Genomic DNA, 27,500 nt, shown 5'->3' with positions numbered 1-27,500 from the left:
ATCTGTTTTTTTTCCTCTGCAACCGCTTATCTGATTGATGCAAAACTTTACACATAGGAGATACTCCGCAAAAAGAACAGTTTATTGATAACTCCGACATCATAGGTCACATGGTATGCCAGCCATATTGGATGCTCAACAAAAGACATTGAAACGCGGCATACGTCATCAACTCCCCACGAGGTACGTGGGGTGATAACGACGACGGTACCGGTGAAGTGGTATTCAAACCATAATTTGTTTAATCAAAATCCTTATCCGAAACATCTGAAACTTCATATATCTGAACTCTGACCCAATATGTGAATAATTAAATTTATGACATCATCGGTCACATTGTCTAGTGGCCATAGTGGATTGAAAATAAAAATGTAAAAAAATGTTCTTCTCCGGAACCGCTTAACAGATTGATGCGAAACTTCAAACGGATGATCGACTCATCATGGGGAAATGTAGTTTGAAATAATTTTTCCATACTCGTCATCACTGACACAATTTAGCCTCAATGTGCACAAAAGTTGTCATTGAATATCCTAATAATCAATAAAGCTGTAGATCATGGCAAGGTCAGTGACATAATAGGGTGCGTGGGTGACACGGATATATGGGCCATAATAGTGGTGTGTTCAGTTTAAAATGGTATTTTTGTTCAGAATGAGCACGCAAGGTAAGGCTATGAGCTCTACCGAGTGGCCGTTCTTGTTTACATGTCACGTCAAATGCACAGGTACTTTAATCTTGAATACCTTCAAAGCCACACATGAAGCGATCAGGCTATCAGTGTGCTCCTGATATCCTGATCGTTTTCCAATATGCTGCACGGTCACCAAGAGCATCTTTGCTGGGAATGCTGTCCTTGTCCAATATATTGCAATTCAGAGAAAAGGTTGTAAACGGTGATATGTTTGATAGTTTTAATAACAGGTCTACACTGGGAAAACCCAAGCAGGGTGGCACAGCAGTTGGCCTAGTGCTCAGATTTCCCAGTTGATTAATCACCGAGGTGGGGCACATTATGTGACCAGATACATTTCAGACGGAACAATATGATGACAGCAACCGTTCCAAAGCCTGGCAGGAGGTAACGAGAGCACAGGTATTACAGACGGAGTTCAAGCTGTGTGGAACTGACCTTAATAGCTGTGGGTCAGTAGCAAGGTTACATACTCCTGTGAAATTGCTAGCTATTTTTACTCGGAACTCTGGCCTCGTTCTGTGGCTGTACAAAGAGAATAGCACATGTTCAAAGAGCACTTTTCGAATCCCTCTTTGCCAAGTATATGGTTTTAAGCAACTTATTTAACTGTGTTCTTGCAGCTGTTGGCAGCCTCTGTGGCGTGCCTGTTAATTCCTGTCTTCATGCCACTGAGAGACTAGTATAGGCACAATGACTCTAATTGCTACAGCTACAGATAGACGTCACTCTCATGTGTCATGTTTGAGTTGTTCGTGCGCATGGTTACTTAAATCTCGTGTCAAGGCACGTTTCTACGACCTCCGACCCAAACATGAACGCGTGAGCTCAAGTACGAGCAGGACACAAAATAGCAATTATTATTTCTTTATTTTGAAGACCTGTGAATCACTGCTATCACCAATTAATCGGTTGTTGCACACAGACGACTGTTTACTGTCCATTAACCGGTTGGTGGCCTCTCAATTTTCTTCCACCTCTCATCTGGACCTGCTCTGCCTGTCCTTTCGGATGTCCACCCACTTCTAGCTCCACCATGTTGAACACGATTATCCAGTATCCCCCTTCTTGACAACTTTTAAAAATCCAGGCTTCTTGTTCACCAGCATTCCTTCATCCCTTTCTTTTCTCACCAATGGAGTTGCCTCACTATGTCTATCCAATGATGTTCCTCCCTCCATTGCTTCATGGTTGCAGTTTACCACCACATCATGTTGTCTCCCATTTCTCATGATATTTTTTATTCCTGCTAACATCAAACCATGCACATTCCATTTGTTACAGATCATGTTTGTATGTCCTTCAATTGTTTGCTTGTTCCTTTCTGCCCTTTCATGTTGGTCAAAACCCCCTCATAGTCTGTCATCTCAATGGCCATGACGATTCCTTATGTGCCACTCGCTGACCTGCGATGATATGTTTGCTCTCTAGACATTCTCTTTGTTCATATCTAAGGGTATGGCTTTCCACTATAAGGCTGACACTGACCTACTACTTCGTTACTGACCTACTACTGACCAGGAGGAGGCCGTTCAGTCCATCAAGCCTGTGAATTGTTTGCCGACCTTTGGGTTTTAAAAAAAAAAAATCTGTGTTCTATCCTTTTTTAGATGCCGAGTGTCAAGCAAGGAAGTAACACATACCATTCTTAAAGTTTTGGTATGATTCGGCCAGAGTTCAAACGCCGACCTCCGAGACTCAGAGCGGATGCTCCAATCATGACGTCGAGATTGGATTGACCAAAAACTGAATCAAAATAAAACAAATTGTAGCCTTTGGAACCGTGTTGAAAATAATAAACGTTTCCCCATTACATTCTGAGTGTGGACCCAATTTTGGCCAAGAATGTAACTTGAGAAAGGAGGAAATTAATTTACCGTGTTATTGATCTGATATCACAAGTGGGTGAAAACGGACTTTTTCCCCCCCTTTTTTTCAAAAAATTTCAGAACCAAAATCACATCTCTTCCAACGATATCAGGAAACTCAACCCACCACGAGCAAAAATGTCAAACACTGTATCGAAACGAGAAAGAAAAGGCCAAACATCTGGGCTGAGTTTTGCTGGTGAATGACCAAATCCTTCGTGGTTGGAGAGAAAACTCTTTGAAGCCCCCTCCCCACCCATTTCAAAATACTTGTTTGCCAAATCCTGTAAATCTGCTTTTATCATCTTTCCCTATCACCCAAATACATTACACTGTGATTCGAGATCCTGGAGGAATGCTTTAATTGGTTCATGCGTTAGTCGTGGCACATTGTGAGAAATGCAACTCGCTATTCGTGAGCTTATCATTGAGCTCCTTACGATATCATCCGGGGCTAGAAGGATGACCTAGAGGTATGTACACTGAGCCGTCTAACCTGGGTTGAATCTCCACCCAGCTACAAGCTGTCATTGTGATGTCTCGCAGGCATGGTGAGGAATCAATGTGTGTGCCGCCCCTCGGATGGATGTTCAACGGGAATCCCGTCTGCCAGCATTCGTTGGTGGACATTAAAAGATTCTACAGTATCCTTCATGAAGAGTAGGAGAGCTGTCACCGGCACCATGAAAAATTCCAATTTCCTACACCCGAAATTGCAGGGAACAACCAATCAGCTTATTTACCTTATCAATTACCCACAAGTGGCTAGAGTTATCAAATCGATGAACACCCATGCTCTTCGAGCCAAATAAAGGTGCATAATAAATAAATAAATAAAAAAAAAAAACAAATGCAGGTGAGAGACTCGAGACAATGGGGAAGCATTGTTCCAAAATAGAGCTTATATATATATATATATATATATATATATATATATATATATATATATATATATATATATATATATATATATATATATATACACACACTTATATATGTACATATATATATATATATATATATATATATATATATATATATATATATATATATATATATATATATATATATATATATCTCTTCTTCTTTCGGCTGCTCCCATTCGGGGTCGCCACAGCGGATCATCCGTATGATCCGCATAGTGATTTGGCACATGTTTTACGCCGGATGCCCTTCCTGACACAACCCTGGTCGCCTCTTACGACACAGGGATATGGTACACCTATTTTAACCGGGGTATACACCGGCCCAGTACACTGGTACTCATTTCGCCGACCTCGGAATGATGACAGGCTGAGTCAACCCCGTGGTGTATTAATTCAGTGGCCCAACGGGGCTTGAACTCAGGACCTTTTGGATCCCAAGCCGCTGCCCAAACCACTGCACCAACACACCAGGCCATATATATATATATATATATATTTTTTTTTTTTCTATATATATATATATATATATCATCATTATATTTTACTTGCTCATTGTACAGAGAATTATAAAAACACAAAATAGATGAATTACCCCACATTTGTCAGTCTCTGTGCCAGGATCAGACGCTATTTCACAAAACCTTTGCAGCCATGGATTTTGTGCAAGTAAGCCGGTCAGCGTGTGCAAACTACCTGTCTGCCTTCTGTCCAAGGTGAGAGATGCACGAATAAACCAATGGAGACGTCGCGCTGATGTCCTTTCTTTTTCGTTGTAGTTGATGTCGTTCTCTTCCACTTGATTGATGTATTTCTCAATGCTTGGAATTATTTGGAAATGCTTTTTCCATTCTTAATACAATGGAGCAAACGTGGACGTCACAAAAACTCAAATATTGACATGTGGTGGAAATAGCGCCACGTTCGGTGGTCGTTGGTATTACCAAAAAAAAAATCTTCATTTTATCTTGTGATGCGGAGTTCGATATTGTGTGATCAATAAAATTAATTTCAAAAATTACAGTGCGTTTCCAAGACTGTGTCGCAGAACATTGCCCACCGTGGTGTGCGTCGAGGGGTACGTCCGCCCGGAGGACGTGACTGCCCGCTCGTGTGTCAACATTGGTAAAGCGACAATTATCACTGTAGCACATCAGAGATGGTGTCATTTATCCCATGAGACATTGCCTGGTTGTCTTACACTGGTGAATATTATTTGGGGACATAAAGGATTCCACAAAAGAAAAGGCGAGTTATGGCTGGCACCGAAACTGGCACGGCTGGCATTGGGCCTGACCGGCGGGTTTGTGAAAGAGTTGAGTCAAAAACGTTCCCTGGATGACCCCACTTGGTCAGAATAACCGGGACTGCATAAATAAGTAGTTGTGTAATCAAACAAGCTCAAATGAGCTAAGATCCTCATCATCTTAATGATGATGTCATAAAAACGAATATGACGTCATTGTGATGTATCAGGCTTGAGATAAATAAATTATCTGTGCTAATGCCCGGCTTGATTCCCGCAAACAAAATTCAAACAGCTTGCCTAGTTTCGGAGATAATGGTATAGGCGATTTCCATTAGCGAAGAAATTTTGACGTCATATAACTTTTTTTTTCTCGGAGGAATTTTCAAAATCGGAGATGGTTACTGTCTGTGCAGGGTATTTTTACATATATATAATGTCAAGTTTCAGGAAGTTTCGATGAAAACTGGAGGCTGTGAAACAAAAAAGTCCACAAAAAGAAGATGAAGAACAACAACGTGAGTAAGACTTAGAGATCCTCCACGAGGATCTAAAAAGATGGCACCAAGGTGGTGTTTGAAAAACAATCCTTCACAGTGTTCGACAAAAGTATTGTTATGAAAATGACAATGCATATTGATTGCTGTGATGTTTTGATTGATTGGAATAGGCAAGGATGTAATTATTGTTGTAATGGTTCTGGTACCATTGTCCATATATTGAGCATTGTGCAGTTCCATCCCCAACAGCCCTTCGTTTAAGTTGCTGATGATAATCATTTTGAGGAAGTAGATCTTAATTGATAGACCATGTGATCTAATGCTTGCCACTTTGTGGGAAAGGCTGTGTGTGTGCTCTGATTTATCCGCTCGAATGAACCCGACCTCAACAGATTTGAAAGTAAAATCATGTCCAGGTAGTATGTACTTGGATGGGAGACCTCTATGGAAGATGGAGGTACTGAATAACTCATTTAGTGGAGTCCTCACCTCTAAACTCTCTGATGCTGGACTTTGTTCCCCTATAGCACATAATCCAAAGTAAAAACTGCCATTCTGCTGCAGTCCTGGAAAGGGGGACTTCAAGTAGGAGTATGCATATTTCATATGGGGGTCAAAGTCTGCTGTTTCCATCTCTATTTAGGTTAGGGATGCTTAAAAATAAACTATGTAGGATAAAAATAAACTATGTAGGATACTCTCTTAAAGAGTAGGATATTGTGTCTTGGTACTCTGGCAAGATCCCCTTCCCAAGATGTTAAATTAGACAGTTAAGGTTATAAAAGGGATGTGGATGTTAAGTTGAATCAGTTTCATCAAAATAATGGGGTTTGTACAGATTTGATAACTTCAGGCTATGCATACAGCAAAGGCACGATGGTCCAGACGACCACTTATGTACCTTTCTCCTTAATTGCATGTCTGCTCTCTTGAACAACAGCCCCATACTGTAACCACGATTAATGACACCGAAGTTCAGAAGTTCTGACTCTCAATGAGTCGTCGTGAGTTCCCATTCAAAGCAATGCACATGGGCTTCCTGCGCAATACTCTCCTTCTCAAATGTATGTGCAATAAATTACCAAGCTTTATTTCCAGTGACATTCGCTTGGAATGTTTGAACCACAATTAAACTTCACATCTGGTGTAGGCTTGTCCAGCCTGCTCGTATAGTGGGAAACTATCACAGGTAGCTTAACCTGTACGGCTCATTGGAGACACAGAGAATGTTCTGAGAGCTTAGTAGAAAGTGAAACTGAAAAGCAAAACCCTTGACAGGCCAAAAAAAACCCTGACATCTTTTTTTTTTTAAATCACAATTAGTTTCCTTTGTGTGTTCATGATATATGCCATTCTTCATTACATTTTCATTGTTTGAATTTTGGGAAAGGTAGTTTTCTGACTCCAAACATAATTGATGGAACAAGCCGTGACGGCGTCTGAGCTCCTCTGATGATGACTTTACGTAAACTGACAAAGCGACTTGCACACACTCGTGCGTCCACAGCAAAACCTCCCTGGACAAGACCCCCATGATGGGGAGTTGATCGAATTCATTTAAACACAAGGGAAGAGAAAGTTGGCTTGTTTGGTGTTCTCATGTTCCCATCTGAACTCCGAGCCCGTGATGTGGGAGAACCCAGGTTCAAATCCCACTGACCGCATGTGATTGTTCATTGTCTTCCCATGTCCTTGTGATTCATATAAACGTACACTGATGCATACTGATGTCTTAGTCCTGCCTTATAATCTGTGTACAAGCTCCTCCATGAGATTCATATCAATGCAAAGAAAAAAAAAATTCGTGTGAGGTCAAAACTCCCCTTTTGAATGATACCCAAACATTATTTCATTGGCCAGTTTGCTCAGGTCATGAATGCTGGGCTGTCTTCTTCACTCATCATCATTATGATGTTACACCATGTCTCTGTAGCTGCCAAAGAGCGTTTACAGCTGTAAGTTGGCTTAGCTCACAGCTGTTCCATCCACTGCAAGATCATTGACTTTGTTGCTTTTAACTCGGTCATTACCCCGCGCGTGCAAAGCAAAAACCAGGGTAAGGCAATTGGTTCACTTTGTCTGTCGCTTATGATCGAGGAACAACTTGATTTCAATTGAATGTTGTATTTTGAACATGAATCGGAAAACAAACTCTCTCTCCCTGGAAAGAAAATAAATAAATAAATTAATTAATTTCAAAAAAACCCCAGAAAAACACAAAAACTACAAAAAAAAAACCCCACAAAAAATACTTTAAAAAGATTTTAAAAACATTTTGCATTTTTCTTTTTTTGATGTGATGTTGATAAATTGGTGCGGTGTTGATGTGCTGCAGGCATGATGGGCCGAATGGCCTCCTGCATCCGATTTCCTTTCCTATGTAATTTGGCCCCGATTTTGTTCCAATCACGCGCAAGCAGAGAGGGAGGGAGATAATGATTTTACCGTCTGCCGACCTGACGGTCGAAGAAAATTGAGAATCATTTTAAACAGGAAACTTACTGTTTTTAAGGAAGACATAAAGGACACAAACAACAGGCACGAATAACTCATATAAGTCTTAAACAAGGTGGTGTAAAAGACACCACGTCAACGGCGCTAAACTTATGGAATATGTTTTTTTCTATCATCTTTATTTTATTTAAATTTAATTATAGACAGAAAAATTGAAGAACACAAATTTTTGTCACTTTCCAAACCCTTCTGTTTAGCGGGACTTGGACCAAATTTAACGGCAATTTTATCCAATCAAATTTGCCGCTCGTAGACCCCGCCCATGCCCTTGTTTCTCATGGGGTGGTAAGGTGTTCTCTGAACTCTGTCCAGTTGCTGTTTGTAATGGATGGACGGCCTACACACTAATACTCTTGGTGGTTCCAAAGATCCCATAATGAGAGTACAACCCACCTGTTGAATACGTGATGTTGGTGACATTCACTCGTTCTTTATCAGGCGTGTGTTCAAACACAACATATTCATCCGTAAAATGAATGCTATTTCACCGAGCGGAGAGGCTTAAAATGATTGTATGAGTCCGGCGTGCAAAAAACGTCCACATTGTGTACCTCGTGTTGTGTTTTGTTCAATTTTGTTTCAAACCAAAATGGTGACCATGCTCAGGCATCTGCTTTCTTGCACACGGCCTTGGCTCACCATAAATTGACCCTTTTGCCCCCTTCAGGTGATAAAGAAGCAGTAGGTGGTTTTTATTACCATTTTCTGAACAAACTTCTCTGAGCAAACTGAGCATGGCCAGGGCCGCTTCCACTATCAAGACTTGCACTGATAACAAGGCTCCAGCTTGGCTGAAAAGCCAGACACCAGGGATGCCTTGTGGAGTTGGCTTTCGGGATGTGTTTGCACTCGTGAAATAGCATCTGCTGGAAAAGATAAACACTTTACTTTGCCTCATGTCTGCCCTTAAAGAGCCACGTACCTTCTGGTGTGTCTCTGAGACGATAATGTGGAAACAAAACCAGAGGATGTAATGTTGTCAGAGATGGGGGGAAAAAAAAAACAAAAAAAATTGGTTCCAGAGGCTTCGAAGTTTATATACAAGTACAACTGCTACTTCTTTAACGGCCCCAAATATTTCCACGTCCTCCGAGGGTTTAGCCAGGGAAAGCTTTTGGCCCAAGTCTTTCACGAACTGGTGAGCACGCCTGACAATCTACTGTGCACCAGGAGACAGAATCGATTTTGAATGCGTTTCAGGGTTCAAGCGATAAGTTGCCGACTCTTCACGAGAGATACCGTGGGATCTCTAACCTAAACCAACTAATGCCAGCAGACATGACGTGACCTTCCGAGAGACGGTGCACATTTATGATGCAACGTCCGACGGGCGAAGCACCGGTCCGGCAGTTTATCATGGGGTTGGGAATCAAACCCAGACAAGACAGATCAAAGGTAAGTGTGGTTACCTCTGCACTTTCCTGTCAGACTGTGTTTATATACCTTTTCATATGGCTGCAGCTGCCCTGTTAGGCTAAGACTTATAAAACAGAAATAAAATGAAGTATATTCTTCATGCCATCGGCAACTAGTATTGGTAAGATAAATATCGACAATTCAACAGTTTGGTAAATGTCCATTCAGATTTGACCTGCTATTTAACAGACAAAAGTGTAGTCAGGAGGCAAGGTAATACATATTGTTATGTGAAAGGGGGGAGGGATCCGTAGGTAGATTGTGTTACGAGTAGTATGGATGGTGTGATGGAGTGTGGTAGATTTACTCCTGCATTAGGGAAATGTCAGAGGTAAGTTGTGCGGTAAAATGTGTATCGAGGAGGTGGTGGTTATAAACATTAGAGCCGACTAGGGTAAGGTTGTATTTTGTAAAACCTCCTGTACATGCGAGGCCAGGTGCAGGACTTTGGCACAAAGGTACACGGGGAAAGCGCTACGAGCTTTTAACTGGACACATCACGGGCTGTTTGGCCGGCAGACAGTGGGCCATGGCAGCATATTGATATGTGGAGCCCTGTCGATGGGAGGAACACTTTTGCAATGCGCCACCCCACAGGGTGGGGTAGCCTGAATGATGGTGCCACCCACAAACACCAGAAGCCAATGCTGAGACCAGTCACATGTTGGAAATGTGGTCCCTGTCTGGTGTAAAAGCCGTGTTTGCACATGCGCGTGGCAGTTGACCTTTTGGTATCGAGGAGATTACATCCTTCTCTCTGCTTGGCCACCTCTCTCGTCTCCTGGCCTGCTCATAGCCATCCATTCTCACACCCTGAGCGGAACTTCACCTTGTGTCACACCAGCTTGCATGGGTCATGGCAGACTCAGAGACCAGCTCATGCCTGCCTGAAGTCCTCACCTGTGTTCCCCTTCATGGTTTAAGTCCGGTATTTTGGTGCATCGGCAGGTTATATCTTGACATTTGTACGTAACATCAAGTTTTCACGTCTTACATTCCCTATTTGTCTGTCTTCATGCGCCAGATCTGTCCAGGTTATGTTGTATTGTCCATCGTCTTGACGGTATAATTTTATAATCAACCATTTAACTATAGGAAACATCTTCCCGCCTTTTGCCTTTCCGTGCAAACAACCGCCAGTTCTGGATTGGATTGAAGTGATCTTTGGGGGATTCTAAACTTTAAACATCGTTCCGGCATTCACGGAGGTCTTTGGATATCCAGCTCAGAGGGCCCCCGTTATCTGGACCCTCTGACGTGACAACATATTGATTCAGACCAACGCAAAAATCGAATATTCTGGAAATCCACACAAACAAAAGATTGGCATCTGAACAGAAAATGTTTTCAGAAGTAAGAATGTCCCGAGAAATATAAACTTTTTAAGAGAAACAAGTGAAATCCTTCAATACAGCGAGTGTGGTGAATCAAATGAGTCCACAAATGTTAAAATATTCAATTTATGCTTTTTCAGTTGAAAAACAATTAAAAAGCGTACTTAATATTTGAAATGTAAAAAATCTTGTTATTATTGTGATAAAGACCTATATTATATATACATATATATATATATATATATATATATATATATATATATATATATATATATATATATATATATAAAACAGAAGGAATGAAATTGTTCGATACAGCGAGGCAGGGCCAGAGGGCCGCAAAACAATGATGCAAAACCAGGACGGCCGTTCACAGTGACGTCACATTCCCACGGAAATCACATTCTCACAAATATCCATGAAGACTCCGGGATGAAGAAAATCGGACAAATTAAAATAAGGAGAAAAATATTATTATTATTAATGACGCAGTGAAGTGATTCGGGTTATGAAACAGATACCTGTGTGTTGCACGTGGATCCGAGTAGAAGAATTCCTTCCGTTCCTCGACGTTTCAACCAAACAAAACGACGCATCGCCTTTCCTCCTTGGTCATTTAATACCTTCTGTCAGAGGTTATCGCCGCCTCTCCACTACTTTGACCAATCAAAGCTCGCTCCGATCCAGAACTTGTCAGAATGCAGCATGAGGTACATCGCCGAACGTGATTGGTCCAACGGTATCACGTGCCGCCGAGGATTGGCGATGCAGCATGAGGTACATCACGAACGTGATTGGTCGGGTCCTGTTTGTGCTGGAAGCGTCGTGCATAACACCGCCCACACAACACACGTGGTGTCCTTTGACCAATCAGGAGCAGTGCAGTTGCAGTATCGTTTCCTTCAGCTCGATTGGTCTTGTCCTGCTCGTGATGTTTTCGTTTTTTTTTTTCTTTCGTTGTTGAATCTGTGAGGAGATTATTTTTTCGTTATGTTGAATCTGTGAGGAGATTATTTTTTCGATCTTGTTGAATCTGTGAGGAGATTATTTTTTCGTTTTTGTTGTAAGTAAATTTCAACTACTAATGCATTACGAAACACTTGTTTATGGCTAATAATATGGAATAGGCAAAGCCTAGAAGCGAACATAGAATTCTTCTTACATTCGCTTCTGACTTTACATAAAACTTGTTCACAACTGTATACTTGCCAACTATACCGTGGTACATGTAAGCGCCGCACAGCTGATGATTTTGACGCAATTTCCGGTTACTTCGGCCTGGATTGGGGATCAGCGATCCCAATGCAAATCCCAAAATAATGCAAATCACGATTAAAAAATATTTTTTGATGATGCGAGAGATATCTTTATTAAAATTAACTTTGGGGAAAAAATAATTGAATAAATAAACGATCATTTCTGGTCAAGAATAAAAAATTAAAAGTTCCGGAAAGAGTTTCAAAATCACTCCCGAAAATGTTAAATACAAAATAAACACTTCCTGTCATCAACAAAATCAATTTCGAAAGTATAAAATTAAGTTTGGGAAAAATAATTGAATAAATAAATAAACACTTCCGGTCATGATCTCCCGGCATGCATCATTCCCCATGACAAAAACCGGAAACAAAAAAAAAAACAGAAACAAAACAAAAACGGAAGCAAAATGGTCATAGCCAACGACACGGATTCACAATTGCCAGGGTATTGTGTTGTTTTTGTTGTTTCCTATTCTCTCATGTGCACGCGTTAAGTAATATTCACAAGATAGAAATAAAACCCAATCGTGTTTATACACCGCACAGCGTTTAACAACAACCGGAAGCAAAAAGTCATAGCTAACGACACAGATTCCAAATAGCCAGGGGTAGTGTTGTTGTTGTTGTTTCCTATTCTCTCACGTGCACGTGTTGAGTATGAAGCTCATTGCGTTCGCTACTAATGCATGACGAAACACTTGTTTATGGCTAATATTAAAGAGAATGATGGCATAAGAAGAACTTAGCTTTCAGCGTTCGGCACGAAATGCCATGGTGGGCGGAAATGACGTCTTTCATTCGTTCGTACATGAGAGGGGCGCGTTTCTTGGTTTTTTTCCGTAAGAAATAAATATAACACATTAGTTTCACAAATTTACATTGAAATACTCGGGTATTTCGGTCAATTGTCGCCATTTCCGTCTCGGTTACGCACTGCCATCTACTGGACGGCCGTCATTGGCTGTCTTAAGGCACGTGGGGGGGGGGGACACCAGAGACGTGGTAGACACTGGGGACATTTCAAACTCGGTTTAATTGTATACAATTGTATACATATACAATATACATATATATCCATATACATATATATACACATATATATATATATATATATTTATATATATATATATATATATATATATATATATATATATATATATATATATATATATATATATATATATATATATGTATATACACATCTACATATGTATATACATATATACACATATACAAGAATTCTAGGGCAGAGTCATGATGTCATTATGTCATTTTGAAAGTCTCGTAATTCCCCTCCAAGTGATATCTAATTATGATGCCAGGATCACCATCATGGAAGGCATCAGAGATTATGGTGGAGAAAAACATGCTGAAGAGGGTTGGCGCAAGCATGCAACCCTGCTTAACTCCATTAGTGACTGTGAATAGGTCAGAAGATGCACCGTCATCCAGGACACGTACCAGGATGCTATCATGGAACTGTCCAACCACTACGATGAATTTCTCAGGGCAGCCAAATTTCTCCATTACCTTCCAAGGGCCCTCATGGCTGACTGTACCAAAGGCCTTGGTCAGATCAACAAATGTTATGTAGAAGTCCACATTCTATTCTTGGCATTCCTTCTGGAGCTATTGAGCAGCAATCGCCATATCCGTGGTTTCTCAACCATTTCTGAAACTGTATTGGCTCTTTGGTAGCAGATCCTGATCAAGATGTTGCACTACATGATTCAGTTGGATTCTGGTGAAGATTTTGCCGGCGATAGAAAGGAGTGAAATTCCTCTATGATTGTCACACGATTGACGAGTTTCTTTCTTTCAATTTGTACTGGTGGATAATTGAGGCATCGCTGTAGTCTTGCGGAATGGTTCCTTGTTTCCACATCGACTGAAAGAGTTCAGTGAGCTTCTTCACCAGCCATTGTCCTCCGGCCTTTTAGACCTCAGCTGGAATAGCATCCGCTCCTGGAACTTTGCTGCTAGAGAGGAGTTCTATAGCTTTTGTCATTTCTAACAGTGTGGGAGGGTCATCCAGAGAGCAATTGATGGCAACCTGTGGAGGACTGTTGGTTGCTTCTTCAGTGATGGCTGAGGGTGGTGGAGAATGTGGTTGAAGTGCTATGCCCATCTATATAGTATTTGGGCTTTTTTGTGAGTAGTGTTGATCTCTTCCAGTCTTTGTGGTCAGCATATGACTGAAGGGCATCTGCTTTCTGGTTCAGCCAAGTATCTTGCATCTCTCTGAGCTTACAGTGGACAGTCCTATGGATGTTATGATAGGGATCTTCCTTGAGTAGTGATGACTTTCATTGAGATAAGTCCTGTAAAGGTGGCATTTCTCTTCCAGTAGATTCTGAATCTCTCATTGTTCTCATCAAACCAATCAGGTTGCTTACGAGAGGTCGGGCCAAGCGCCTCGACAGCAGTCGAGTACACCATGTCACTGAACGTTGCCCAATAATCCTCAATGCAGTGTGCATTTCCGCTGTACACAGGCAACTTTCGGATTTCTCTAACTGAGATTATTTCATGCTTGCCTGTCTGAGCCTTGAGACATTGAGACCCTTCTGGCCTTTCATGCTCTGTGGACATCTAGGAGGAATGGATCTTGATGCTAAGCTTTGCAATGATAAGATGATGGCCAGTCCAGCCATCAGCACTACACATGTCTTCCATTATACACACATCCTGCCTGTCCCTCTTCCTGGTGACGATATAGTCGATTACATTCCGATGTTTGGAGCTGGGATGCATCCAAAACATCTTGCTGTGGTTAGGAAGGCTGAAAACTGTGTTGATGATTAAACTCTCATGCTCAGCACACATATTCACCAAAAGCAGACCATTGCTGCTGCAACTGCCAATCCCGTGTTTTCCAATGACCCCTTTCCATGCCTGGTAATGTGCACCAACTCTTGCACTAAAATTACCAAGAATGATAAGCTCGTCTGACTTTGGTACAACAGCAATCAAGGAGTGGAGGTCGCCATCAAATTCATCCACCCAATCGGCCGGAATGACTTCATCGGGGTTGGTCATGGTCGGGGCGTATGCACTGATGAGTGTTACTTGCCTATTGCCATGAAGGGGGAATTTAAGCTCCATCAGACGATCATTACCACCTTTGGGAAAGCAAGTCAGCTTATTGACAAGATGGTTCATGACAGCAAAGCCTTTACCGGCTTCGCATCAGTCTTCTTTTCCACACCTACTCCAAAAGAATGTGTAACCTGCACTGATTTATTTGAGCTGACCCTCCTCAGGTAGACGAGTCTTGCTGAGGACAGCAATCTGCACGTTGTACCGAGCCAGCTCTCTACCGACAAAGGCAGTTCTTCTCTTACGTCTGTCGGCTGTGGCATTGTCCATGAGAGTGTGCATGTTCCATGTGCCAAGGATGAGCAGTGTTACCTTTATTTTCTTTTTTGAGATTGACTTTTACCGCATTGGTAGGATCCTTGCCAGCTGCAGCTTGCTGGCCAGAGAAAGTGATGAGGGCAATGTTGAGGGCACCTTTGCTAACCCTTTGCTCAGGCTATGGAGGTGATCAGTGTGGTCCTGAAAAGGGCTGCTCAGTCACTCGGGGGGGCTGCCGAGTTCCACTTGTACTTCTTTACAGTGAAAAACGTCCCTATGGCCTGAACCGCCTGTGTGCAAGTTCGCGGCAACAGCACCCAGTGTATCCACACCTGCTGCTACATCACCCGCCCATCGCCACAGGACTTGGTGACAAATAGACGACAGACGGATGAAGATGAAAGATGATGATGGAATAGCAAAGATGATGAACATGACTTGCTTGATGTTTAATGAGGGAGAGTTGTGCATCATCAGCATCACTCTCTCGTCTTGACGTATCTTTATCCAATGGCAAGACTACTCTAGATGGTTGGAGATAGATCCCTGTGCAGTAAATGACCAGGATGTCTTCTTGTCTTGTCGTGCTCTTCGTGTTCCACAACCACAACACGGTGCTGAACCACCTTCAAGCCTGTTGGAGCCTAGGTTGGTCTCATCCACCCAATCAGCCGGAATCAGTCTTTGCATGCTCAGGTAGACAAATCCCTAAGTCGCCGAGGGAAGGCAGCCCGACGGATACCTCGGTATTCTTCAACGCTGAGAGCACAAGCAGCAAATGTGATTGTTTGAGATGTCGTAAAATGGTGTAATATTTTGTCAAAGTACTGCGAAACTGCAGGGTTTTGAAAGTGCCCAGAAGGTGATTTGTGAGCTACAGTGTTTAAGTAGGTAATTAAATTTAAATAAAACTATTGCGTGCCCGCAAGTGCGTCACCGTATGTGCAAAAAAAAAAAAAAAACTTTCAAACCGTGTGCCAGAAGCAACCATATAGGCCGTTCCTTCGCTCTCGCGTGCCCGTACGTGCGTGGCTGTACGTGCGTAGCCGTACGTGCAACCCCCTCCCCCCCCCCCCCCGAAAAGAAAAATCAAAAAACTTTCAAACAACTACACAGGCCGTTTCATCGCTCTCGTAAACGATGACTGGATTGGGGCATTGTGTTTATCTATAAATGCGCATAAGAAATCGAGAAATTATTAAAATACAGTGAGTCGTCACTATCCGGAAGTGGTGCGTGCTCTTACGGAATGTTCACATGCATTCCACGAATTATCGCTTGCATTGAAGTAACAACTGCCGTGATACTTCCACACTCAGAGGTAATTAAAATTCAAAATTAAAATCAAATTTGTCTCCCTGTCTTTGCTTGCCATGACATTCGCTGCCATTGACCATTGCCACTCCTACGTCACGGTAACTAAATGGCGCCCTTTCCCCATCGGCCACGCCTACGCAGCAACGTGTCTTCTCATTGCTTTGGTAAATAAATGGCCATAACTTGGGAAGCACTTGTCCGATTAATATCAAACCTTGAAAAGGCACATACTCAGGTCCCCAGCAATATACCTGGCAAGTTTCAATTAGATCGGACCAGTGGTTGTCGAGAAACAGTGGACACACACACACACACACACACACACACACACACACACACACACACACACACACACACATTGCTGTAATTATAGATAGATAAATATTTTAAAGGTTGAAGAAAAAACAACAACAACAACAACAACCTTTTTTTGGAGGTTTCCCGCCATTGATGCGCCGTCTCTTTACACTACCTTTATTGAACATGTTATATTAGTTGTTCGTGCCTGTTTGTATCCTCTATGACGTGTTTAAAAACAGTAAGTTTCCTGTTTGGAATGATTTTCAATTTCATTTGACTGCCAGACAGATAGACAGACAAACGAAAACGAAAACTATTACTGATACCTCATACTCTTCTGCGCACGTGTGCGCTCGGGACGAGATTCCGTACGATTTGCAAAATTCAGAGCCAAATAGCTGGTAAACCAACGACAGGTTCCTGTTCCGAGTCGTGCAAAACCCCCGCAGTGGACATGGCACAAGCCCCTCCAAAAGAGCAGCTGCTCAGAGAGGCCCAACTCTGGCGATGCTAACGTCAGAGCCAAATGCTACAAACAAGAATGACCGCACTGTAGTCACAACCTGCGATAAAATCCTGAAAATGGGCCGATTAGGAAATGCACATTTAATGTGCTACAAAAATATTAACTTGACACCTCTCATCCATGGCAGCCTCCACACGGTGATATCAGAATGAGCTGATTAGTCACACGGTCACTGATTGTTTAACCACAATATGGGGCCATTCAAAAATTACATGACGCCATTTTTTAGGGAGGCTTGTGCGGCCTTGATTAAACCTTACTAATAATTTTTATTCGATTTTTCGGGGTCCCTCATCGTGATTAACACTCGACTCAAACATAGCTTATGGAAAGCTGATGCAACAAAGCCGGACAGTGTATTAATCAGCAGAGGCTGACAGGCCTAATGTGTTCGGCTCAACAGAAAACCAAGATGGCGGCCATATCATTTTATCTGGGTGCCATGGTGGGTGGACACAGATGTGGGTGTGCTCCGGCAGCTGTCTGACCAATGGGTGCACATTTCAAAAATCAACCCCCAATAATCACAACAACAACATTGAAGCTTTTGTACACCTGCCACACACCGCAGGTAAAAAAAAAAGAAGAGAAAGATGGAAGCACCTTTGTCCGTAGCTCCATGGAGTACTGCTATCCCTTCGAGGTATTCATGATGTCCACAATTTACACCTGTCTCTCTTGTCTGCTCTGGAAGCTAAAGGTCTCAACACCATTGGCATATCCCACAAAGAAGCACAATCTCTAGGCCTATTGCTCTCATACTTTGCAGACAGGTTGATGGCCTCTGTTTTTTTGATACCGCCTCGGTTCTGTGAGGGTGTGTTCTGTTAGTAAGCAGCTTACTGTCGTTTGCCAAGCGGCTTGTTTGATTCAAAGCTCACAAGCAAACACTCCAACACAACGGAGTGCTCGGCACCACTCAACAACATGGCTGCCTCCGTGTAAACAATGCTATCTTGATACTCGGGCAAATGCATTTTACTGCCGATGTGCGTGCCGTCATTTTCAGTTTCACTCAATCATCTTGTGACAACTTCCCCAAATGAATTTGTTGTGTTCGCAGCAGCTGCGGAGGACGAAGAAGAGGGAAAGAAAGAGAAATAAATGGGGAGTGAGAGGGAGGAGCCCCTGCCAAGCTTATCTATGGACCCTACCATTGTATGCCTGGTGTTGGCTTAATGGTTAGGGTGGTGGGCTTTGAATCCTAGGGTCCTGAGTTCAAATCCTGCTCAGCTATTGAATTAATACCAGGTGGGGTTAACTCGACCTGTCATCCTTCCGATGTCGGCAAAATGTCGGAGTGGCGACTCGTCCAGGATTGTGTCCAAGAGCCAAGGAGATTGTTTCGGCAGCACCAACGCTCCGCTCAGAGTCTGGTCCCAATCTCTTCCTCCTACCATTGTGCATTTGTGAATTTTGGGAGGGAGGCTTGCATGTTAGTAGATCTTGAAGAATTAGGATAAAAAGTAGAACTAACAATTAAAGTACGACATGCATGTTTCAATAACACCAACAGAGTACCCACCATCTGGGTGAGTAGAGTTTGTGCATTACTTGCTGAAAAAAGTATCGTCTGCATATTGCAAGAATACTGTTTTGATGTTTGTGTGGTGTGTGTTTATAGGTACCCAAAGAGTGTAACTGTAAAGGTATTTAAGGGTCTAAGAAGATAAAGGGCTCCAAAGGGTACAGACGATCTATATGGTCAACGAGGGTCTTCAGGGTTCTAAAGGTCGAAAGGGTATCTCCCAATAGTAATTATAGGGTCTAAGGAGTTCAAAGGGTCAAACGGGTCTTAAATGGTGCAAGGGTTTATGGGGCTTAAGGGGTCTAAAGTGTCTATTAAAGGGGTCCAAAGGGTCAAACTGGTTTAAAGTGCCTGTCGTGACTCGTTAATTTGTCATTACATTTCGTGAACATTTGATTTAAAGTAAACGTGTGAACATTAATAGCCAATCATTGGAGTCCTTCCGGAGAGCCAATCGTAGACGGAGCGGATCCTGCAAGGTTCACTCAACGGGAGCTCGTCACCATGACATGATTTGGAGCTCGTGCGCTTTTCCGTACAAGCCTTTCCTCATTCGTTCTTATCCACGAGTTAGTCAACACGTCGATATTTAATCATCACTTTTGTTCGACATCACAAAGACTCTTGAGCGAAGTGGATTTTCGTTCCTTTGGCTGAACAACCACGACGACAACGTCTCTTCTGCTTGCCATCTTCGACGCCATTTTATAACAACAGCGGCTTGACTCCGAAACACCCTTTCTTCTTCACCAACCGCTGGAGAGACGACCGAAGGAGTCGTCATCATTCACAACACGTCATTGTGTTTTTAGGTCCTCGTGGAGGATCTCTAAGTCTTACTCACGTTGTTGTTCTTCTGCTTCTTCTTGTGGACTTTTTTGTTTCACAGCCTCCAGTTTCCATCGAAACTTCCTGAAACTTGACATATATATGTACAAATACCCCGCGCAGACAGTAACCATCTCCGATTTTGAAAATTCATCCTAGAAAAAAAGTTATGATGTCAAAATATCTCCGCTAATGGAAATCACCTAAAAAATTATCTCGAACTAGGCAAGCTTTTTGAATTCTGTTTGTGGGAATCGAACAGGGCATTAGCAGAGATGAATTACCACACATATGATACATCACTATGACGTCATATCAATTTTTATGACGTCATTCCTATTTTTTGACATTTTTTTGTTTCACAACCCAGAGTTTTCATCGGATCTTCGTGAAACTTGCCATGTATATGCAGAAAGCCCACTCGCAGGCAGTAACCATCTCCGATTTTGGAAATTCTTCCTAGAAAAAAAAAGTTGATGTCATAATATCGCCGCTAATGGAAATCGCCTATACCATTATCTCCGAAACTAGGCAAGCTGTTTGAATTTTGTTTGCGGGAATCAAGCCGGGCATTAGCACAGATAATTTATCGCAAACCTGATACATCATAATGACGTCATATTCCTTTTTATGACGTCATCATTAAGAGGACGAGGATCTTAGCTCATTTGAGCTTGTTTTATGGTATAGATTGTGAGTATACATAACAGGGGTTTGCCTCTAAAACATTTCGTTGGTTGCAGTATCGTTTTGAATCCAACTGTGGTGGCGGTCATTTTTGCTAACATAAGGAAGCACCTCTCTTCATCGATTTCTCCGCTTGCCGAGCGGCTTGTAAACCGGTTGATACGGAAAGAATGGCTTGGCAAGCGATAGCAAAGCCTCTTACTTACACAACCCATCCATGATCTGGCTCTCTTTGCTGTTTGTGTTCCCCCTCTGACCCCCCTTTCCCAGTCACTCCAGAAAGCATGCACCCTTCTCGCAAGCCCTTCGATTTGGGGGAAAATGGACAAATTCATTCAGTATTGAGAAATCACAGGAGATTTGAAACTGGGATCCCAGCATTGTGTGGTATGTGCTCAGATGGGAAGACCAGAAAGGTCAACCCATTCCCACAGCTTCATCAGGTGACCGGCTGACAGGATGGCTTAGAGCTACGCATGCTAGCTCTACGCTATCTAGCCTGGGTTAAAATCCCGACTCAGCTATAAACTGTCATCCTGGTGTTTCACAGGCAGGGTGATTCATCAATGTGTGTGTGCCATCCCTCGGACGTACGTTAAACGAGCGTCCCGTCTGCTGGAATTCGTTGGTGGACATTAAATATCTCACGTGTCCCTTGCGAAGAGTCACGTGTCCTTTTGCCACGCTCAACAGTTTACGTTTTGTATCCCACCGATAGGCCGGATCTGGATCCGGACCTCCAAAATCGAATTGGTTTCTTGTCACCTACCCAACTCATCCACCAAGTTTCATCCAAATCCATTTACAACTTTTTGAGATATCATGTTATCGATCGTTTTTGGCCCCATCATCGTCTTTTTTTTTTTTTTTCAAACTGATTGGATGAAAATTGACAATTTTAGAAATTTGGCCTACGTTGACCTTTTGGCCTATGCTGACCACAAAAAAAGCAATTGGTGGTTGAATTCAGTGACCTGATATGCAACTATTGTTTAAATTTCAAGTCAATCGGATGAAAACTGAGAATTTTAGAAATCAAACAAAGTTGTTGACCTTTTGACCTCAAAAACGATAGGCTTCTTGCTGATGACGAATCCTACCAGGTGGTGAAGTTTCGTGAAGATCAGTTTAAAATTGTGATCTGTTCGGCAATTGACAGACAAACATATAAACAAGAAGGCGTAAGGCAGTAGCCTGACGGGTATGACGAAATTATTGCAAATGACGTCACTGTCACAAAGGATTTACAGAGAAAACAATGTGAGAGCGACTCGAGAAGGTGAACAGAAAGCCTGCGCTTTGGAATTTTCACAAAGAGTGACTGCCAACTGGATGAAAAAAATGCCGCAAAACATAGCTCATGGGGAATGGAAGATGGCTGAAAGATGTACTACTAAATGAAAGGCTGTCGAAGATCGAGGGGTCGCCATTTGTAGGGTGAAAATGAAGCAGCTTGCGCTACATCTCCAGTTCTCGGTCAGTGTTACAAGTGAAGATGTATGCTTGTCCTCCACCACATCCAGCAGTGACAGGTGGGAGTCAAGGTTTCCATCCTACTAAAGAGAGCAATGTTCCATAGTACAGTACTTGGTACAAAATGTCTCTTGTAGGCCGTGAGACCTTTATACTTTTGAGGAAGGATGTGGTTGGTGCACAGCTTGCAATCTTTGCTTGGGTTTTGAGGTCACTTTAGGAATGCCATCTGTCCATGTAGGTCACGGCTGATGGTTAGTCCCAGGGATTTATCACTATGTACTGGACACCTGCAATGATGAACCGATAGGTGTCTACTATTACAACAAGGAGTTTATTATAAAGAAAATACTGCAAACTCATGGAATGATGATGTGAGAATCAAACGGAACACCAAATACTGCATTGGAGTCATCGGATGGAACCCGAAGAAGTAAAGAGCAAAGATGGAGTCATTAGGAGGAACTTGGATAGGATTTGGGTTTCAGCTACTACTCCACAACTCTCAAACTCATCTGGAGCTGGAGTGGACCTGCCTCATGCACATGGACTGGGTGACACCTACAGACAGAGGGGGGTGAGAACAGGAAAGGGGGATGATTGATGAGTTGGAAGAGGAGGGAGAAGGGCAGAATGGAGGAGAGGAGGAAGATGTGGATGATGAAGAGCAGAATAGATTGGAATAAGAATTGGCCAACAAAGTAAAGAGACAATTAATCAAACGAAGACCAAATACTGCATCCGAGTCATCAGAAGGAACTTGGATGGGATTCGGGTTTCAGTCGCGAGTCCACTACCCTCAAACGCATCCAGGTGCAGACAAGTGGGTGAGGACACAGGTATTCCATCCGATAAAGAAAACAATTTTTTTAATCTCCTGTCAAGCGGATGAAAGGAAAAGTCGATGCAAGAGCTCTGAACAGCTCATCATCCTGAAGTCTCAGTTTTACTTGAAATGAGTAATTTTGTTTTCAGCATCTGTTTCATGGTAGCATTTTTGGATAGGATGGGGTCCTCTATTCCATCCAGCAAGTTAAGTTCCTGAGTATCATCATCTTGATTGGTTGGAGAAGATCTTGATTATTCGATTGGTCTGGAGGATTCTAATGCGTTGTACCAAACTCTCTTGAGTTACAATTGGACAATGCATCATCTGCAAGAGCTGCTGGAACATGGAATGGATCACGATGTAACAGTACAAAAGGAACAATAGAAAGCGAGGGGGGACACCAACAGCAGGGATGAGGGACAAAATAGAGGAAGACCTGGAGAAATAAGGGATGTGGTGAAGAATGAGGAGTACGGGAGGACACACGGCGTGGACAATATGGGTACAGAAGCAAACTCTCAGAAAGGTAAAACTGGAAACTTGGAAAGAGGTGGGTTTGGGGAAGGGTTCATGGGGGTAGAAAAGATCATGGTTTTGGATGGGGGATGATCTGCGAACGTGGTCAACAGCTGTCTTGAAGATCTGGAGGGAAGAATGAGATTGAAGAGGATGTGGCATTTGGTTGCACAGGTGGGCCAAAAGAGGACCGAATGAGTGGAGTTGTGCAGTGATTCTGGATTTTGATAGTTTCACCAGAAGGGGGTTAATGGTGGACCATGTGAGCCCTGTAGAAACCTTGGGGGTGGGGGTGGTGTTTGGTAAGTTGACCACAAGTTTTCCATCAGCTCTAACCAGCTCATAAGAGTGTGTCCGTTTGGTCGATTCGTTGAAACAGGATGCCTTCATTCATCATTGTGAGTTCCCATTGTGGTACACGTGCATCCTCAGTGGCGGAGCAGGATAAAACGTCAACATTCTCCCACACTCCACAACCATTTCCCCACATCATGTTTGCACGAGCTTTGTGATGGCAGCTAAGCCCAAATTTCCTTTCTCTTGGTCCGAAACTACTAAGGTTTATGCTTTGGCAAACTCGATCCCATGAAAAAGGTAATTTTGTCACTTCTGTTTCGGCCCCTTGGACAGTGGCATGCAATACGCTTCACATGGATGTCTCGCAGTTTCGAGGCCACACTCAAGCCAAACAGGTTTGCCTCATCATTCATTTCCCTCGTTTTGATCTACAGATACCGATCCGATGAGCATATCCTCTCCTCCCCAAATCAAGGTGAAAGGAAATTCGAATGCATTCAATATAATAACAAGAAGAAGACGTCATGCAGAGCACGATACTTGCAAAATCTATAAAACAAATTTGACCTCCAAAATACTTGGCTCGTTGAATTCATGAACCTGAAATAAAGATCCTCTTCAAATTTCAAGTCAATCGGATGAAAATTGAGGAATTTAGAAATCTCACCTGAGTTGTTGACCTTTGGCCTTTGTTGACCTTTTGGCCTTTTGACCTCAAAAACAGTAGGCTTCTTCCTTTTGACAAACGCGACGACGTGGTGAAGCTACATGAAGATCGGTTTGAAATTGTGACCTGTAGGCGACAATCAGACAGACAGACAGAATAACAAGCCGGTCGGCGGCGATAGGTTGCCGAGCATGGAAACTATAAGATATAGAGCAAAATGGATGTCATATAGCAGATGGGGAATCACCTTAAGATTATGCATATCAAATCTCATCCAGTTCCATCTACTGATAACTACTCGGTATCCATTTGAATGAAAGTACCGGAAATGCGGTTTGAAATCGGAAATCCCCAAAGTTCGAGGGGGTGCTGTGGGTGAACAAAGATCTAAATCGAAAATCCGGCTCGATCGTTTGTGCACAATGTATTCCAGACGATTAGTGTGAATTTTCATGACCATCCGACCATAACCCTAGGAGGAGTAGCATTTGGCGCGAAGGCACCTCCAGCTCTTGCATATTATTGATTTTTGCACTAATTGACCTTTGACCCCTGACCTAAGCGAAATCGGTCAATATATCCTGAGGCAAAGTTGTAGTACTCATTGAGTACCATGAACCTGCAAAGTTTCATTCGTATTGATGCACTCACCTGGTTGCTAGGGGGCCTTCAATTTTCGCCAATTTTCGCGCATACCCTAATTGTAGTGGGCGCTGCGGGTAAAGTATTCCATATATCACAAAAACCAGAATATATTTGATAGAGCATCACCTGTCGATCATTCGTGCCAAATTTCATAACCCCAGGTGGGATAATGGCTTTCGGAATTGATTTCGCATGAACGGTACCGATTTTGAAGGTTTTTCGGTTGTTGCTAGGGAACCAAAGCGTCCCTAGCAACCATCACAATTTCCAAAGCACTGGGTCATAAGATACACCTACCACCCGAGTTTGGTCAAAATCGGCCCACGTTTACTACCAATTATGCTGATGACAAACGAACAAACAGACAGAATTACTGACAATAAGGGTCACCTATTTCGGCGACCCAACAGAATCGACTAACCAAGATACTTGAAAAATCTTCGATTTTGCAAATAATAATAATAATTCCATGAAGGTGCATAGGGCTGCTCAGGTAGTTTCATTGGCAGACAGTATATTCCCAGACAGGTTTCTGCTCCAACACAGGTTATCCCAAATAGCTATTACCGCAGTACATACACTGGCAGTCAATTCACTGACCTTGGAAGGATGACAGGTCGAGTCAACCCCACCTGGTGCTAATTAAACTGGGGCACGGGCTCAAACTCAGGACCCTTGCGTCCCAAGCCAGTCACCTTAACCACTAAGCCAACCAACACCAGGCTTTGCATTCAATATATTGTATGGGAAAATCTTGGTGCGACCCTCAGCCGCAGGTGAGTTGGCATGAGGCCCTGTTGTTACCTGTGCCACTGACAGTGGACGGAGTTAGGGTTTTCACCTCTGTCTGTCTATTTGTCTGTGAGCAAGGTATCTTGAGAAAAGTTATGGATGGATTCGGACAAAACTCAGTCAATGAGTTGGGTAGGCGACAAGAACAAGGCAATTCGATTTTGGTTCAGGTCCGAATCCAGATCCGGCCTATCAGTGGGATCCAAAACGTAAACTGTCCAGCCTGGCGGAGGGAGGAATGCTCTCTACCGAGTCTCGCTCCACTCTTTCACTGCACACACAAATGTACAAATGACAGCTCAAGGTTATTTAGCTTAATGATACTGTTCGCAAAGGAAGGAAGGATGAATGATGGATGAGTCCCTCCCGGTGATATAATAATAGGCCATGCAGCATGTTCTTCCCGTGGGCAAGTTCGGACCTGCCTTGTCACCGGAGTACACCGACCGAGTGTGACCTTGTCATACTCAAGCAGCGAGGGTGTGTGTGCTGCGGCTCCAACGCAGTTACATGGTCTGCGGATTGCCCATGCGCTTGGCAAGAATGTCTGCCCTCAAATCTCAGCAAGCCGTTTAAATTGAAGGCCTGTGATTCCAATGCAATGTTTTTAAACACACACACACACAAAATCAAATAAAACCATTCAGAGACTTCTCCTTCAACTGGGTCAGTTGTACAAGTACAGGTTATTTACGTTCCCAGAATGCTAACAGCTCAGAGGACGCATATTGTGCAGAAACAGGATTTAGATAATTTTTTTTGGGGGGGGTCACCAATGTGTTTAGCAGTTGAGCAGTTTGGTGTGTATTTATTGTCTTTTTTTTTTGTAACTGTTACATTAAGATGGTAAAGACAAGGTCTGAACATGAATCACCGCGGAGCAGCGGAATTAAGACCACCCAGGAGTGAAGTATTTATTAAAGGAAGATAAATAAATGCACTTGTTTTGGAAGATCGGATGTTTATACATTACTTCGGTGTCCCTTATGAGCCATGAACACGCAAGGGGTCTTGACATGCTATTGTCGCTGTCCTGTGAAATATTGCCATGAGACTCGAACTGGGATGTGAAAGGGAACGTGTGTGGCCCACCGAGAGATTTCCATCAACGGGAGCCTTCGTCGAGGTACGCTTGGTCGCGTGTCATGGACGAGGCCAGCCGCTCACGCGCTCTCAGGCATTTGATTCAAAACACGTTTAGTTAAAAATATATATTTTAAAAAACACAAAAAAATTTCACAAATGTTTTTCGCTTTGAAAACAATGAATAATTATCTTACCTTTTGATCGATGGGATCTTACCTCCGCCATCGAAGGTGTACGGAGGTGACGTTTTCACTCCTGGCTGTTGATTTGTCTGTGAGCGGGACATCTCAAGAACGTTTGGACGCGTTTGGCCGAAACCTGCTGGCAGGTGCGACAAGGACCAATTGATTCGATTTTGGTGAACATCCGCATCTGGCCTGTCAGCGGGATACAAATCGTGAATTGTTCACCTTGCTTTGATAGATGTTTTCTTTCATTTATTAATTAATTTATTTATTACTTGTGGACCGATGGTTTATGGGCTTCTTGGTTGTACTCACAATTACAACCGCCAACAGTTTGGGCTCCTTGTGGATGAACATGTCGCCTGGACCTGTTGGAGAGTTCGACCAGTGAAATGTAAACGTTACATGAGAGATAATTGTGCGATGACAGAAGAGGCTAGCAAGGGAAATGAGCCATGTGTGCATCCATTGATAACATGTGTATGATGGCATGTATCCCCAGATAAACTCCATATTCTCCAAATGGGAAGATGTAAATAACGGTTGGAGAGGTAGGGGGGGGGGAGGTTGGTGAAACGGGGTCAATAAAAAGATATCTTCCCCAATATTATGGACTACATAGTTACATCAAACGAGATCCTCACAATGCAGAACATGCATTCAAGTGGAAAAAGACAAAGTTTCTGGAACTAAGGTTGTGGATTATTTTTGCG

Source organism: Eptatretus burgeri, chromosome 8, assembly GCF_056783735.1.
Source record: "Eptatretus burgeri isolate ZD-2024b chromosome 8, Ebu_testis_v1, whole genome shotgun sequence".
In the NCBI taxonomy this organism is placed as follows: Eukaryota; Metazoa; Chordata; class Myxini; order Myxiniformes; family Myxinidae; genus Eptatretus; species Eptatretus burgeri.
Note: the sequence above shows the minus strand (reverse complement) of the source record.